General features: G+C 44.2%; 1 protein-coding gene across 25 annotated transcripts in view; it reads left to right on the top strand.

The window, feature by feature from the left end:
- The window catches only part of Elavl2 (ELAV like RNA binding protein 2), a 152,105-nt gene that overhangs the window by 21,434 nt on the left and 114,442 nt on the right, over window positions 1-16,229 (top strand). For 4 of the 25 annotated variants that reach the window (XM_060365860.1, XM_060365859.1, XM_060365847.1 and 1 more), the window contains exon 1: window positions 2,287-2,843. The exons of 5 other annotated variants lie outside the window; for them this stretch is intronic. The gene's annotated coding sequence lies outside the window, so the exon portion shown is untranslated. Of the gene's footprint in view, window positions 1-2,285; window positions 2,844-5,717; window positions 5,854-6,681; window positions 6,852-6,961; window positions 7,229-16,229 lie in introns of those variants that run through there. 16 more of the 25 variants (XM_060365865.1, XM_060365866.1, XM_060365862.1 and 13 more) reach the window with 14 other exon arrangements.

Raw genomic sequence — 16,229 nt, 5'->3', positions numbered from 1 at the left:
CTACATTCAGATATCACTGTCATTTTATTTTTAAAAGTTGGAAAACTAAATGTTGCTTATTTATTTCAAAGTTTTAATATTTAATAACTCTCTTATTTAAAGAGTAAACTACTGGTTTAAAATATTGTTCAGTTTCCCGAGTAATCTGTGCCATCTACAAAGAAATAGACAACATGTTGAATATCACAATATCTTGAAAATATTTTCTTTTCTGCCAAACTGAGAAAAAGAACATAGACCGGATCTCTAGAATTTTTTTTTTGCATCTTGATGAACAGCTTTATTATTTCCCATGTAATGTCCTTATTAGTATCACCAATAAAAGGTACTTACGTATTTACAAAGGTAAAGATTTTCTTCAAAGTTGCTACAATTATACAAATGTACAAAACCAATGCAACAGTGACGTGTGAATATAGTCACAAGGAGAAATTACAGCTCATTTCATCTATAATTGCATAAACCAAACAGTACTATGCTTTTGTCTAACATATATATATATATATATACATATTTTCTGTGCACAGACCTGATAGGTGAGAGGAGCTGGAGGTATATGACAGGAAACTCAGTCTCCTATTATCCATACTTCTATTGGAAGTAGGGACGCAGTATTTTTAATATTTAGCCTCCTGGCTTCATTTCTTCAGTTTACCGTCTTTTTCTTATTTTGTGTCTGTAGTTTCCCTAGAGATATTTAAAAGTTTTAGTTGAAATTAAGCCCCACGGACCTATTATATAAAAAGTAGGGGGTAGGAGCTAGGAAACGATGATTATAAATGGTAATTTTACATACAGACTTAGGCCCTCTTTTCCAACCCCGGTTGTTTTTAAGCAAAGTATTGTAACTTAGATACTGCTACACAGGTTAAATGTGAGATAAACAGGTCCCTGGTTCTTTGCATTAGTCACTTATCAAACTCAAGGACACTCTCAAGGAACACTGATTTACTTTCCACTTCCAAGCCATTTTGCTCTCAAACCATCTTTCTCTTTCCCTTCTGACATCCCACCTTCCTGCAATCTTCATTTCTTACTGGTGACTTCCCTCTCTTATGTTATCAAGGACGGCGACCAGTAGCAAATAAACAGGTAAAATAATATTTGAGAGGAGATAGATTATGTAAGAAGTATATGTACTCTCTAGGAAGCTGATGCTATCTGTCAAAACCGAAAAATTCCATCTGGAAATGAACTAAGTTAGGTGGATATTGTTTCTCCTCATAAATAAATCGAGGCAAACCCGGCAACCTTACTTTCACTTAAAAGATAGAAATGAGTATGAATAAACCTGTATTTCTGCCTCCTGAAAATTAATAAAACATGGGGTTGGAATCAAGGAATCTTAGTCCATAAAGCAAAGACATAGCACTTGGTCTACTGGTAAAACTTTTGATTACTCAAAAAACCTTGGTAAAGGCTGAACTATCTTTACTGTCAGCAATCCATGTGTGGTCCAAGAACTGTATTGCCAGCGAATGCAGAGGAGTGGCTTGTTCTAATTTTATTTACAGCTGCTCTTTTTACCTTCAAGTGAAGGACCTTATTTCCACTCAGTACCTGTTTTTCTGTACAGGATGTTTCTGCTAACCCTTGTCTATTCTGACATGAACTGAAAGCCAATTCAAACTGCGCAGCTTCAACTGAAACAAATTTTTAATTTTCATTTTTATTCCAAAAGGAGAGAGAGAGAGAGAGAGGGAGAAAGAGAAAGAGAGAGATCAATGTGCACATATTAAAACAGAGAAACACACACACAGTTACCTAACATCTGACACAGATTTACGAATTACTGGAACACAAACCGAAAAAGGCATGCGGACAAGTCATGGGTGTACGTTCATCCCTCTCAGATCAAAGAGAGGAGCAGGAGCTCTCGATGACTCATACATACCGGACAGTTTACTATCATAAAGAAATATGCCAAAGATGCAGCCATGAGGGCAAATAAAAGCGAATCTTTCGGAAGAAGAAAGACTTAAGAGTTAAATAGATGGTGCCATATCGCAAACTCTCATAGTACAGTTCCACCCTCCCACGTCGCTCTCTCCCAGCTCTTTTTGCCTCTTGCATTTCCCTTCGCCGCCAGTGTTAAGTGTGTACCTCCCCGCACAACTTACCTTGAAACGGGACTCCATTGAGCTCTGGAGAGTGACACAAGTCCCTAGCCAATCGCCGAGCAGAGCTCCGCCCGGGCGGCCTCGGTAGAAGCGTCTGGCCCAATCAGGAACCTGGGGCGATGAGCAAGTTGCGTTGTGGCGCGACTCGGCGTATACTTCCGCGCGTGCTGCCCGGGATAGGACTCTGGCAGAGCAGCTGCACCCACGGCAGTGCGGAGGCAGAGAAGGGGTTGGTGATACGGTGCTATAAATCTGTGGTCCAGTCCACCTCCCTTTTAAGACGTCCTCCCCCCTTATTTCTGTTCTCACTTAGAGATGCAGCAGCTTACTCCTGTAGCGACCTACTAAAAAGCAACAAGGAGAAAGACATCGTCTTTTTGAAAAAACGTTCTTTCGTCTCTTTTCTTTGTTCCTTGGTTTGTTTTTTTTCTTGCCCCTTTTTTTGTTTAGTTGAACGGCAATAGGAGTAGTCTCTCCGTCTTTTTAAACTCTCTTTTTTAAGTTTCCCCTCCCCTTTCATATATTTTTTTTTTCACCATTCCTTTTAGCATTGGACTTTGGGGTCGAAAAGCATTTCTTTTTATTTGCTTCTTTTAAGCCGAGCACAGTTTTAGGTTTCGTGCTGTCTTAAGAGAACTATCCAGCAGCTTCTTGCTCATCCTTATTGGGAGAACTGCACCGTTACTTTAAAAACACACATACACAAAACCTTAAGGGAGAAAGGTAAGTTCCGGTTCGTTTTCTTTAATCATTAGTTGCAGCGATGCGCTGGCAAACCCAGAAAACCTGTAAGTGAGCGGAATACAGAATGTGAAGTTAATTGCACATGTTTGCCTCATTTCAAAGCGTTTGCTTTTTTTTTTTTTTTTTTTTTTTAATTCTTGAGAGCCAGACTAAAAGGCAGTGGACGCATGCTTAACGTACTGAATTTTCGAAAATGTCACTGGCAGAAACTTACGTGGTAAATGTGGTCAGGGTACAGCCGGGCTACAATGGGAGGCTAGAGGTTGAGTGAGCTTCGGGGTCGAGGTTGGAAGTTCATTTCGTGGGAAGAGAGGGGATAACTTGAATGTTGCGGGGAATGCATGCCTCCACTTTCGCAAAGGAATCAGAGGACTGGGGAAATCAGAAGCCTGGACTTACTTGCAGATTAGACCAGGGGAAAAAAAAAGCCCTCTGCCTAATTGCATTAACCAGATAGCATGTGCTGGGGAGCTGAGATTGCCAGATGGAATTTAGATGCTGCACCAGGCAGCGAGTTGTAGTTGAGTGAAAAAAGTACATACAGCCTGAGGGCTGGGGCTGGGCTGGGGCTGTGGTGGTTAGAACCTGTCAAAACTCATCCTTGCCAGATACGAGGACTCCGATTCACGGGTTCCAACGATCGCAATTCAGATTTAAAAGAAAACTGCCAATTTGGGGCCGAATCTTTGAGCCTGTGCCGGATATGAGATTCCCTTTGTTCAGAAAAGCGTAAATAAGATCCTTGGAGCTGTGTGTGTTAAGTGGCTGCTGCTCGGGAGCCTCACGGTGCTGGGCGTCCGGCAGCGGATTCCAAGCCCTGTCCTTGGTCCTACGCCGCGGAGCCCGCCTTCCCGGAGAGGGGGACTTACTGGCAGCCGCGAGGCACCGCAGCTACCCAAGGAGCTGAGTTGGCTGCATAGCCCTCAGCCCCTCCTCGCAGCTCCCCTTCCTGGAGTAGCTATTGTTAAAACTGACGCCGGTAGAAAGATGGTTGGGGACGAGACGCTGGGCAGACAGGCACCCGCTTCATTTTAACTTTTGTGATTTCTCCGGGTGCAGGGGAAACCAGCCGGCTTTCTACTGCGAAAGAGCGAACCCGGGTAGACGTGGGAAAGGGGGAGGCTGCTCGCCGGGCGGGGAGGGCGGAGGGGGGGGGAGGTGGTGGCGGACCGAGGTGCTGGCTTTGCCTCGGAGAAGTTTAAATTATGGGCACGAGAGGGTGTGGGCGAGTGTGTGCGTGCGAGCGCTGAGTGGTGCTCCAGACGCAAAGTATGGGGGCAAGGTACAAAGCTGGCCGGGGTGGTTCGTGCTCCCTACCCCACCCACACGGCGGTTCGAAAAGCCGGCGATCTGCCTGCCTACCCCCTGACTCGACTCTGCCAAGGGCGTGGGGGCTAGGGATGGCCAACTGGCAATGCCCACCCTTGAGCTCTGTGGCAGACAGGACTTCTGATGGCCATTGTTGCTTAATTTTATGCCCAGCACGTTGCTGCCTACCCACCTAATTCACGTCTATAAAGAATTAATAGGAGAGCTGTGCTACTGTGGTAGATTAGAGGGTGGCTACGTCCCCTACTTCCCGTTTCCTAGTATCTGTTATCAAGACTGACCTCGAGATCGGCTATCTTCTCTCCTAATGACAGCTTCAGATCTGGCTTTATTGTGGCGAGGGTGAGAAAAGTAATCAGCCATTTAGTGCTTCCTCTTAACGCTGCTGGACAGGGATTATGAAATGTCCCTGAAATGCATGGCTTCTGCCCCTTCCCCCACTCGTGTACAAAACATTCCATTTGGCTAAAGATTCTGAACCTTTCTCCACACCCCTGTTTATTAGAACTATTCCCAGGAAGAGTGTGTATGTGGGGGGCGGGGGGGCATGCATTTGTTTTATTTTCTGGGCCTGCTATTAATGTAGACTTAAAATGAAGGTGAGTGGGAGAAGTATAGCACGGATAACAGGAACCCAGCAAACCAGCTTCCTAAGTGATAATCACTTCCTAAAGGCCGGGAAAAGGGCGCCTGAAGGAAGGTCAGGGATGTTTGAGTTCCAAAGATGATCCTTGTAAAATGGCTTCTTAAATGGGACATCTGAGAGATTTGTCAAAATTGAGCAAACAAGTCTGCAAAAAAAAAAAAAAAAAAAAAAAAAAAGGAAAATGTTGAATGTTTCAAAGTCATCTTTTAAGAGATTAATTAAAAAGTCATTCCCCTCTGTTATCACTGTCATTTCCTGAACCTATCTTAGCAGACCCTCGTAGGCTCCCCGGTCCATCTTTTAACCAGTGGCTTGGGCAGTCCCTTTATAAAGCTAGCACGTTTTGGAGTTTTGGAGGAGAGCGAAGATTGTAGACAGAGGTGGTTTAGCAGACTTGGAAAGTATCTGTTGAGAGAGATCTCCTAACTTCAAGCAGACGTCTTCAGAAAGTAGAGTGAAGGGCATTGGAAGGGTTTCAGGTCTAGACTGGGTAGGCCCATTCTCTCCAACATTTCAAAACAGGCATTTTTAGCAATAATACATGCCTGGGACCGGAATATTATGATTAACTGTTTAGAGGGAGGTCAAAGAGGCACAAGCGCTTTGAGCAGTTTTCCCAGGAACCCGCACAAAGTCAGTTAAGGTCATTTAATTCTAAATCTGATTTGGGGTGACACAGAAATGCTGATGTTGAATCAATTAGCCATTTCTGTTTTCCCCAACCAGGGTCTTCCAGATTGAGGATGGCCTGTCTCCATTTTGACCATAATCGTTTACCACGCCTGTTTTCACTTCCCTCTAGAGGGTAAATTAGCAACCCCCCCCCCCAGCCCTGGGTTAGAGGAGTCCTCCCTCCCCGCCCGTCGCGTGGGGGCGGGGAGCGCTGGGCGCCCTTAGCGAACCTTGCTGCATCAAACCCGCATCATGTCCTTGAAGCTGTAACCTCCATCACGTTCTTGCGGCGACACGATCGCCCACTGTTCAGTTCTTTCCTCCTGCCTCCTGCAATTTCAGGTAGGTATGACAGGTGATGTTTTTAAAATGTAGTTTTTTAGAGGGAAGGGTTAATACTGAAACCTTTTCAATAATAGGGGGGAAAAAATCCCAGCACGACAGGTGCTCTGGTAATTAAACCGCCAAGCAGGTGTAAAAAATGTGCGCGGCTCTGTCTCCCAGTCTTGGGTCTGAGTCCAGGGCAGACGCAGTTTTTTTTCTGGGTGATGGGGATTGAGCCCAGGGAAGGAGCGGGCTAGGGATGGTCGGCCTTCGGACGCCCCCTCGGAGTTGGGCCTTTTTCCAGCTGGCGTGGGGGCACCGGGAGGATGTGGTTCACAGTAGGCGCATGCAGGTTCGAGTGCAGGATTTCCAACTTCACATCCGAAGCAGAGTGTACCACCTCGCACAGGTACCCAAGAGCTTATTTAGACCTCAGATTCTGTCTAGCGAGGTGAGAAGGCGCAGCAGGGCTAAGCCTTTAGTTGTCCGTCGAGGGACAGGACCTTTGGGCTTTGGACGAGGGGGAGGGAGGGGAAAGAGCCTTTAAAAATTCTTGAAAAACACGTATTCGGTGTGTGTCTCTAGACCTACGCCAGGTACACGCCCCTGTGTCCAGAGTGACCCCTGCCCAGGGCGGGGGCCTCCCGGGTCACCGCTCCGAGCCTCTCGGCGCGCCTGCAAACTTGCTCGGGCGGCCCCGGGAAGCCGGGTGCAGGAGCCTGGCGGGAGCCTCTGCCCCCGAGGGTGGCGGAGCTCGGCACACGCGGGCCGGCGGGCGGCGTGGCGAGCCGGGCTCGGCCCCGCCTCCTGGCGCGCCGCCAGGCAAGCCCCGCCTCCCCGCCCTGCTACAAACGGCGGGACCGCGGCGCCCCAGCGTCACTGAGGCAGCAGCCGGCCGGCAGGGCGGGGTTCCGCCGAGCTCCAGTCCGCCTTCCCGCCGCCGCCAGCGTGACTCCCCCGAGCGGTGCTGTCGGCCGGCGGCGCGAGCCGTGGGAGCTGCAGCCGAGCCGCAGCAGGCAAGTGTGGGGGGCGTGGGTGGGGGCGGGGACGGCCGCCCCTCCGCCGCCTCCAGCCGGGACGCCCGCCCGGGCCCGGACGCGGGGTCCGCCGCAGCGTCCGGGCAGCGGCCGCGCGCTTCGCCTTCGCCTCCGCCCGAGCGCCGGCTGGGCTAGCGACCGCGGAGGGAGCGCCCTCGAAGTTCCCGCAGGGGACCGGGGCGCCTGGCGCCGCCCCTCCCGTGGGTGCGGGTCGGCTGGCGCGGGGGGGAGCGCGGCGGGAGCCGAGCGGGCCCGGGAAGCGGAGCGGGGCCGGGGGCGCCAGCCGCGTGCACGGGCGTGGACGTACTCTGCACCGCGGTGTGTAGCGCCACCGGGAAAACTGCGCCCAGACGCAGGTGAGTGCATCGGAGGGATCGTGGGGGAGGGGGCTTCCCGCCCTGGCGCAGGCTCTCTGTGGCGCCTCCGGCCGCCCTGTGGGAGGACACGCCGCTACTCTTCGTGCCGGAGCGCGGCGGGGCTGTCTGGCGTGCGCCCACCTGGGACGGCGCCTAAAGACTTGGAGAGGCCACGCGGTGTGCCGGGGTAGCGTGAGGCCGTGGGCGCTCGGGGCGGGAGCCGCGGCGATGCCTTTCGCGTGTTAGGCGCAGCGGCTCGAGGTTGCAGCTGGCGGTCGCATCCCGGGTCTGCCCGCGCGCCAGTGGCGCGAAGCACGGATGGATGCTCGGCTCCGCGGGCTTCGGGTTGGTTAGCTAGCTAGCCTGCTTTAGGTAGCTCACTGTGCTATTGCTGCATTCACTCATGCATTTGTCCGGCCGAAATCTCTGAGGCCTTAGTGCCAGACTGGTGAGCGCACTGGAGAGACCGAAGGAGCCAGGCGGACCGACCGAACTGGGTTTACCAGCAGGTGCAGCGGTGACAATGACCAGCAGGCATTCCATGGAAAAGCAAGCCCACCAGTTATTCAGGGCTGGAGCGCAAACACCATGTCTCTAGGCATGAGCTGAGGCTGGAGTTTTTTCCTGTCCAGACCAGCATTTAAAATTGTATGCATATTTAATATGCCGTCGTTGTGATGACAACTTCCATCTTCAGTCTTCTCTTTACATTTTCTGAAATTGTGGGAAAAGGTGGAATTGCTACCAGTTATGTGCTTTCTTTAAATTTCTTCCTCCAAAGCGGTGCTTAGCAGTGCCGAGAGACAATACCGTCTGAAAGGACAAAAGAGTCTTAAAACAGTTTTTCTTTCCATTTTATCCGTAACCTTAAGAATCCTGTCTTCACAAAAATGTAGTTCAGTGTCAAAACTTAAGGCAAAAAGTCCATTGACTTGAATGCTAGTGTTTTCCCCATTCCCTTAAATGAAACGTGCCTTTTTGAAAATATTGTTTAGTTGCTTTAGAAGACAGTCTTTTCTAGAACCATTTGTCCAGATTCCTTGCATTTCATATTTGTGCGAGGTGGTGATCTTTTGATGGAGGCTGTCTCCATTTTGGAGAGCAGGTGAAAAGCTCTCCAAGATCTGTATCTATCTATCTTTTTCATCTGGCCCTCTGGGCATGCAAATGGAGACAGTTTGCTGAATGGCTCCAAGTATTCCTTTAATTATCTTCCATCCTTGGGGGAGGTAGAAAAATCTATAAAGAAACACATTCTCACCATCCCCCACCCCCAGCCCCATTTTGTGTTCCTGTGATTAAAACTGGCTCCTTGTTGCCTTTTTGGGTGACTATGTTGTCATTGTCACTTACAAGGTACGATTTTTTGTTTTGTTTTTTTTTCCCCACTTCAGAGGGACAATTAGGTGTTTAAGGCTCTAGTTCCCTACCGGGTCTATAGGTGTGTTTCCTCCACAGTGTAGTGCTTGGTGTTAGGAATTAAGCCTGTTCCAGCTGCTCAGACTACTTGTGTAGGCTGAAAACCCTCAGTACTGGTCAGTATCTGCCAACCCACCTGTTTACCTGTTCGCTGTGGAACCTGTTTTACTTACTTAGGCCTAAGATACGCTACTCAACGGAAGTCTGAATTGGTTCTGAGTTTTGGTTTGTTGTTTATAGTTTCTCTTCAGCAAAGAACAAAGTTCGGTCCCTTTTTTTTTTTTTTCTGGTATGTGTGTGTGATTTTAGTTAAGACTCCATGCATAGTCGTAGGATAAGGGAGAACTGGGCAGGAAGCTACAATTCCTACTCCCATTCCTTGCCATAGCCTCCTTTCTTTTTACAGACAGGTGGTTTTGGCTGAACCCAAGAAACTACCCTCAGCTGTTGGTGCTTTTCTTGATAACATAATAAATTTTTTTTTCTTTCCCATTTTCTCTTCTAGAAACAAGTCCCAAGTTCTCTTTAAAGGACACAGCAGAGCCATCCAGAAAACCCTGACTGCTAAGTTATAATCAAGTATTTCTCTTGACTTGAAAAACAATTTTTTTTAAGCCAGTGACATTTTTTTTCTGGTATTCATATAGTATACGAGCACCAGCACCACAGTGATGAATTATCCTTGGGGCGTTGGCCTTTTTTTTTTTTCCCTCTCCCCGCTAAAGAACCATATACTCTGAAGTACACTGGTCATTTTTAATTGCTTGTCTCACTGGTAGGGTCAATTCTTTTGCTCTCATTTAAGGTCTTAAGTCTACCACCTTGTCACATTCTCATTAGCACCTTTATCGTCCGTGATATTCATTTGGAAGAGAGAGATATTCATTTGGAGTGGGGGAAGGAGATGCTGGTGAGCCATAGAACCGATGAGGTTACATTTCCGTTAGCATTGAGTGGGGTGGGTTGCCTCCGCATAGGTGGGCTTACCTTGGGCCTGTTGTACTACCCTGAAGAAAGAACTCGTAGGTGGATTAACTCAGTTCTTTCTGTTTCGCTAGAGCTTCAGCTGAACAGACCACATACCACATTTTCTGGTGGTTTTGTCTATAATTTAGCATGGTACTGCTTTATGCATTCTGGGATCTGAACAGTTTTATAACTCCTATTTGCCTCACACATTTTGAAATTAAGAGTTTTTTGAACAAGGGCACTTTGTTCTTACTTTGCGTTTGAGCCCACGGATTAGCGTATCATGGTTAGGTGCTTTCTTCGTGTGGTCATTCTGTGGATAACTATTTGCAGGCTTTTGTTTACTTAAATTGGGGTGCCACACCCTGTTCTGGAAGACACAGAAGTACACAGAATATTCCCTTGTTTGGGCCAGTTTCATTCACTGATGGCACAGAACCCGAAAGCTGTAGTTAAATGACAAACCTGCTATCGCATATTATTCTAATTTTGGAAGAACAATTGTGTGTTTACTTCCTTCAAGATGATAGCTGGTTTATGGCTAGTTTATTTTTGGCTTTTAAGCAATATAAATTGAAGTGGAAATGGGGAAACAATTTTTTAAGAGTTTTTGCACATGTTTTAATGTAAGCTTAAATGACAGCTTTTAGAATCAGTAGTTGAAGTTAATATATTGTAAAATCCCAAGTCCTAACTATCACTTAGGAAAAATTTTAGTAAGAAATTAATGATTTGATATTTAGCTTGGTTATGTACTTTCACTGTAGTAAGGCCATGAGGAAAATTTCTCATTTCAAGGGAAAATTCCCTGTGCATTTAAGCTTATAATGCAAAACCAAAGGCAATTCTTGAGTGGCAACACTAGCCTAGATGCATTCACAGTCCAGTCCCAATATTGGTTCTACGTTTTTGGACATTTGTGTTCATAGAAATAATCCGCTTTTGACAGGGTGCTATTTTCTGAAACTATAGGTAGGGCTTGGAATGCATTAGTTATACTGATGCTCTTAACTTTTTCAGTTTTGGCTCTTGTGTAATTGTTTGTGGAATGACAGGTTTCCTTGTAAGACATCTTCATGTCTAGAAGATTAAGGGCTTTGGGAAGGAATGTGACATGGAAAACAGGCAATACAGTCATAAGAGGAAGTGTCATGGTATTAAGACAAAATCAGTTTATAGTTATCTCATTAACAACAGATTAACTTCTGGTTTTAAAATATATATTTATTTTTAAATAGGAAGTTTTCGATTGTACATCTATATTACCAGCTTTTATGGTGTCACTTTCTGACTGACAGTAGTAAATTTGACAGGCAGCTCCTAATTCCTACCTCTGAAAATTTCTTAGTTTAAAAAAATGACATTCTTTTCCCTCAGTAAACTTACTTAAAGAGTAAGTACTTAAAAGATTTTTTTTTTTTTTAAACAAAACACTGAAAGCTTTGTCTCAGTGCCCTGTACAATTTGAACTCATAGGTGGAGGCATCTATATTTACTTCCTAGTACATTTTAATGGTGATAGATGAATGCCAGACTTTTTTCTCTAACTTAAAGAGTTTGTCTCAGAAATTTAATTTAAAATAATTGGAGAAAGAAAGTGAAACAGATTAGTTATGTTTACTTTTTTCCAAGACAGGGTTTTTCTGTGCAGCCCTGGCTGTCCTGGAACTTGCTCTATAGACCATGATGGCCTCAAACTCACAGAGATCTGCCTGCCTCTGCTGAGATTAAAGGTATGAACCACCACCCGGCCGCTTTACATTTTTTTTTAATAACATTTTTTAATAGCAGGAATGAGTCTGTCATTAAAAAAGGGGAAATTTATGTTAACTGCTCTTTTTCTCCATAGTTCTGTTGCTGTGGATGTCCATTTCTTTTCTTTTTAAATAACTTTTAAGATTGTGTTAGTGTAATAGTACCAGTTTCTATTTCTGTAAACAACAGGCCGGTAAACTGTTTATTCAAGATGATATTTTCTGTTTTATTCACTTTCTTTGAGCTATGGTCAAAGTTACCTTAAAGTTTTCCTTAGACACTTGATTGATTTTATTTAGAAAAAAGGGTACTGGCTGCAATGTTTTTGCTTTTTCTATATCTCCTTATGTGGAGTGTACAAAACACCAAAGTGTAATATTTAGGATCTGAGCATCTGAGAACGTTTCATCAAAGCTTGGAGGCCTGTCTTGGTAGAGAAATGCACACACAGAAATTTCATAGCATTTTTACCTTCTTGCATTTGGGAGCAAAGATGGTTGAAATTAGATTATTAAAATCTGGAAGACAGGGTTTTAGCAACTAGAATTGCAGTACCCTGACAATAGTTTTGAGAGTACATCTCTACTTGAGGTATCTCTGTGAGCCTGTAGTTTTCTTTGAAGAATGGCTCCATTTGTTTTAGGTTCCTCTTGTTTTTGTCAATAAATATCACACATTGCCGCCAGCTTTCTGCTGAGTTGCTTTGCCTCAGTAGGTTTTGTCACTTAAGTTCAAATTCTTAGCTTAGCAGAGCGGGTGTGTGTGTGTGTGTGTGTGTGTGTGTGTGTGTGTGTGTGTGTGTAAAATACTAGGCTAGAATGCAGACCTTTCCAGTGTCGGACTTAAGCTTAGTTCTTTGTCCTGGATCCTTTAATCGCCTCTTTCCCTTCCCCAACCTCACTTTCTTCATCTCAAGGACCAAGATGAACATATTGATGAAACTGAAGTACAAGTGTTTAGTGAACTGTAGAAGTGGCAATAGGTGCTCACTCTAAGTTAGTTTACATGCTTTGAGCTTTTATTGTGTTGTTTACAAACCTTCTTGAAGTGATCCAGTGTGTCTGTTTTTGGTGCTTGGGACTGAACATGGTTTCACATTTGTTCACAGTACTTGTAATACTTGCTAATCTGTAGCCATATAACACACCCACTATGTTAATTTTTTTTCCCATGGAAGAAAAGAAAAATAAAAAACCCTAGGAGTTTATTTAAGCCTTGAATATTTCAGCATGGAATATAATGTAAATACATTGCTGATGAACATGGAAGGAAAGTTTAAAATGTATTTTCCTTGAAAATATATAGCAGGAATACACATTTTAAAATGTAAATTTTCTCTTTCCATGAGAAATCAAATTGTGAAGCTTGAGCATTTACATTAAAATGATCAGTGGATGTGTTTCTCTGGTTTGAATTTGGCGTGCTTACTTTTGGGGGAATCTATTTCCTACATCACAAAATGGAGTTTATGGGGCACACTGGCCATGTTTCTTTTGGTTTTCCGAACCCAAGTGACAAGCTACTGATCAATGCCCTGCAAAATAAGTCACTTGAAACTGCTTACTGGCTCAGTTTTTAAAGGATGCTTAGGACTTTTTTTTTTTTATTCTTATGGCATTATTTGTGTATATAAGAAGTACAAGAGGTATTTCTCAAAGCAAATAAGTCACAGTGTATTTGAAAATAAATCCAGCAGTTCGGATAAGGTAGGGAAAATATTCTTGGAACTGATCACACTTGGTCTAATTTATTTTGAACTGGTTTTCAAAATAGAAAGTGTGACTTTTCTGTTTCACTGCCTGCTTTACTGTTGGGGCCTCTGGTGGCATGGTGTGGGAGGGTCGCCTGCCTTTATTGTAGAACAGTCCCAGACGTGTAATATGTTTGTTATAGGTGTGAACATGTTTGGTACTCCATATTAGGCATATTTCTGTAAGAGTTTCTTTCAGCTCTGCTTTCCTCAGGTACTGCTCACTGGGTGTTGCCTTTTTGTGCCTAGAACCTGGGTCTGGGTCTGTCCCCAAGCCTCAGGTTATCAGAACACCTTGACTTGTATCATCCCTTTCCATTTTGGTAAACGAGCCAGAACCAGCCACACCCTCTCTCTGTGCCCTGTGCATTAGCACCTTTCTCTTATTTACACTTCTGAGCCTTGTTCTCCTCTGAGCTCCATAATCTCAGCCAGGGTTAGGTGATAACTTACTATTTGTTCCTTTATTGTCTCTTTCTTCATGTACTCTTTCATCATCTCTGATGGATGTTCTTACATTTCACTCATTGGAGAGTATCTTCTGTTCCTAAGTGAATCTTTGCTGTGAGAAAGAGAAATGTGTATATTCTACACATGCTTCACAGTCAGATATGACCTGCAGCTATTTCTTTTTTCTTTTTTTTTTTTCTTTTTTTGCCTGAACTCTACTTTTTGTACTTTCTATTTTTTATTTTTGTTTTTTTGAGATAGGATTTCTATGGGTAGACTTTGCTGTCTTGGAGCTCCTCTCTGTTGACCAGGCTGGCCTTGATCTCAGAGATCTCTTGCTCCTGATTTCCTGAATGCTGGGATTAAAGGCTGGTGACACCACTGTCCCACTATTTTTTTTTTTTTTTAAGTAAGGTCTCATGTGCCCCAAATTCCTGTCCCGTCTTCACTTCTGGAATGCTGGGATTATAGTTTATGTGGTGCTGGGGACCCAGCCCCAGGGGATGTGCATGCTGGACAGACACTTGACCAGCCAAATTCATCCCCAGCCCATGAACTGTATTTTCAAAAGTTGTGAGTTAGCATTATCATTATTATTTGAGTTTGGAAATAAGCATATGCAGAACCTCAGCTGTATTCCAAAGCCATATAAAGATTTTGTATTTTTGTGAATCATTCCTTTTTGTATATTTGAAAATAATCTTTGAATTATGTTAGATTCATTAAAAATTTAGATCTTGTCTCTCTTAATTCAGTTAGAGAAATCCTGTTTTAATCTCTTTTGCTAACTTTTGGTTGAAAAGCAGTTTCTCTTTTAGAAGACATGTGGGTCTTTCTCACTCTTTTCCTTTTTTATGTCCAGGGCTTTTTAGAACTGAGAACCCTCTTGCCTGATGCTTGCCTCTCTCTATATTTTTAAAGATATTTTGGGGTCAGCAGAAGAGTCCTGGTGTTGGGAAAACTAATAGGATATTACGAGCTGTTTAAAAGAGGCTCCTGGCCTCCTGCTAGCCTCACTGCTGATGGTGTCAGCTTAGAAAAGACATTCTCCTCTCAGATGGCTTCAAAAAGAGCTGATTGGACAGTCTACCAGGTGTGCGATTTATATGTGTTCCTCTCCTTTCCTCCCCTCATTCTTTTCAGCCTTCGGCTCTCTCTCCCCCCTCTTTAGAACCAGCAGGGCATCTCTAGTGCACGCTCTCCCATGTGTGCAGTGGAGCAGGCTGATGTGCCAGCAGAAATAGGAAGAGGCACCACATGTCATGTTTGGACCAATGCTGTAATTTTATTTTACAATAAAGAAGGTGGATATTATTAATCTACTCCTAAGCATAATAGCGCGATTTGAATAGCAGCAGAGCAACTTTGGTGTGTGCTAATGTTTAGTGAGATGAATGCAGATGAATGCTAAGTAGGAAGAAAATGTCAATGTAGAGCCTTCCTTTTGGTGGCTTTAAGCACTTATATTTCTAGTTAACTTTTTGTTCAGCCTGGCAAACAGATATGAAGACCTATTCTATCAAGCCAGCATTAATGTAGCTCTGAGGATGAACAATGCCCACAAAGCCCTGCTCTCCTGGCAGCCACTTGAGCTAGGCCAGTTATAACGATGAATCAGAATGTGTCCCTGTGTTGAACATCTTAGAAAAACTCTTCGGAATAATAGGAGCTTAATGCTGGCAGTTTAAAAATTGGCACAGCCTGCATGGCCCAGCTAATTTTTTGATGTTATTTTGAGTGTGAACAGAAATACTGCTTTACTTTAAAAATGACTTTTGCATTAACTATTTATTTTTCGATTAGTACGTATACATTCTTATCTTAATTTTGAGAAGCATTTAAGTCTTAATTAGACATTTTCCATGATGACCTGATTTTGGAGATGAAATTGTTTGTGTTTGATCTTCTTTGCCGTGTATAGTTGAGATGTTTGCAGGGTATCTTGGCCTCTAGGTGCTGGTGAAGAATTGAGAATAGGTTTAACACCCCCTCTCCCAAACAAAAACAGTAAAACAAAAACCACTGCAGTAAATGACTTGGCTTCATGTGAGTTGGTGGTTAACTTGTTCTCTGTACCTTTATAATGTGCTTCTGAAGTTTGTGTCTTTGTTTTTACATTGGCAGAATACTCAGAAGCCTGGAAGGCTGTGTAATATTTGAGCCATCACAATACCAAGTATTTAGATAGGAGAGCTTTGCAGAAATTCATACAGTGTTTCTTAACTGTCTGCTTAGGACAATAGACAGAAAGTGATGCTAATTAATGTTAACCCTACAAGCATCACCTAGGACCCCAAGAATTTAGAGTAGAAACTGAGAGAAGGGAGAAAGTGGGAGAAGGGATTTATCTCTGTGTTCTGGGCATCAGTAAGCAGGCCAGATTCTTGTACACTTCTCTGGGGACAGAAGTGTGGCTTTTTCCAGTGAGTTTTGTTTATGTATTTATTTACTGTTTTTGTGCCCCATTTTCTTTCTCCTTTTCTAGGTTTCTGTTCCTTTTGATTCTCTCTTGTATGTGTGATTGTTTCCTGATTTGCCAGGAACTCAATCGTAGGTGGGAAATACTTAAGTTTTAAGTTGTGGCTGCAGAGAGATGCTGAAAATGTCTGGTTCTGGTGGCCTCAGAAGAACGGATCCAAAGCCCAAACTTTTCCAGTT

This window comes from Meriones unguiculatus, chromosome 12 (genome assembly GCF_030254825.1).
Source record: "Meriones unguiculatus strain TT.TT164.6M chromosome 12, Bangor_MerUng_6.1, whole genome shotgun sequence".
Lineage (NCBI taxonomy): Eukaryota > Metazoa > Chordata > Mammalia > Rodentia > Muridae > Meriones > Meriones unguiculatus.
The sequence above is the reverse complement of the archived record's forward strand: the minus strand, read 5'-3'. Positions and strand labels throughout refer to the sequence as shown.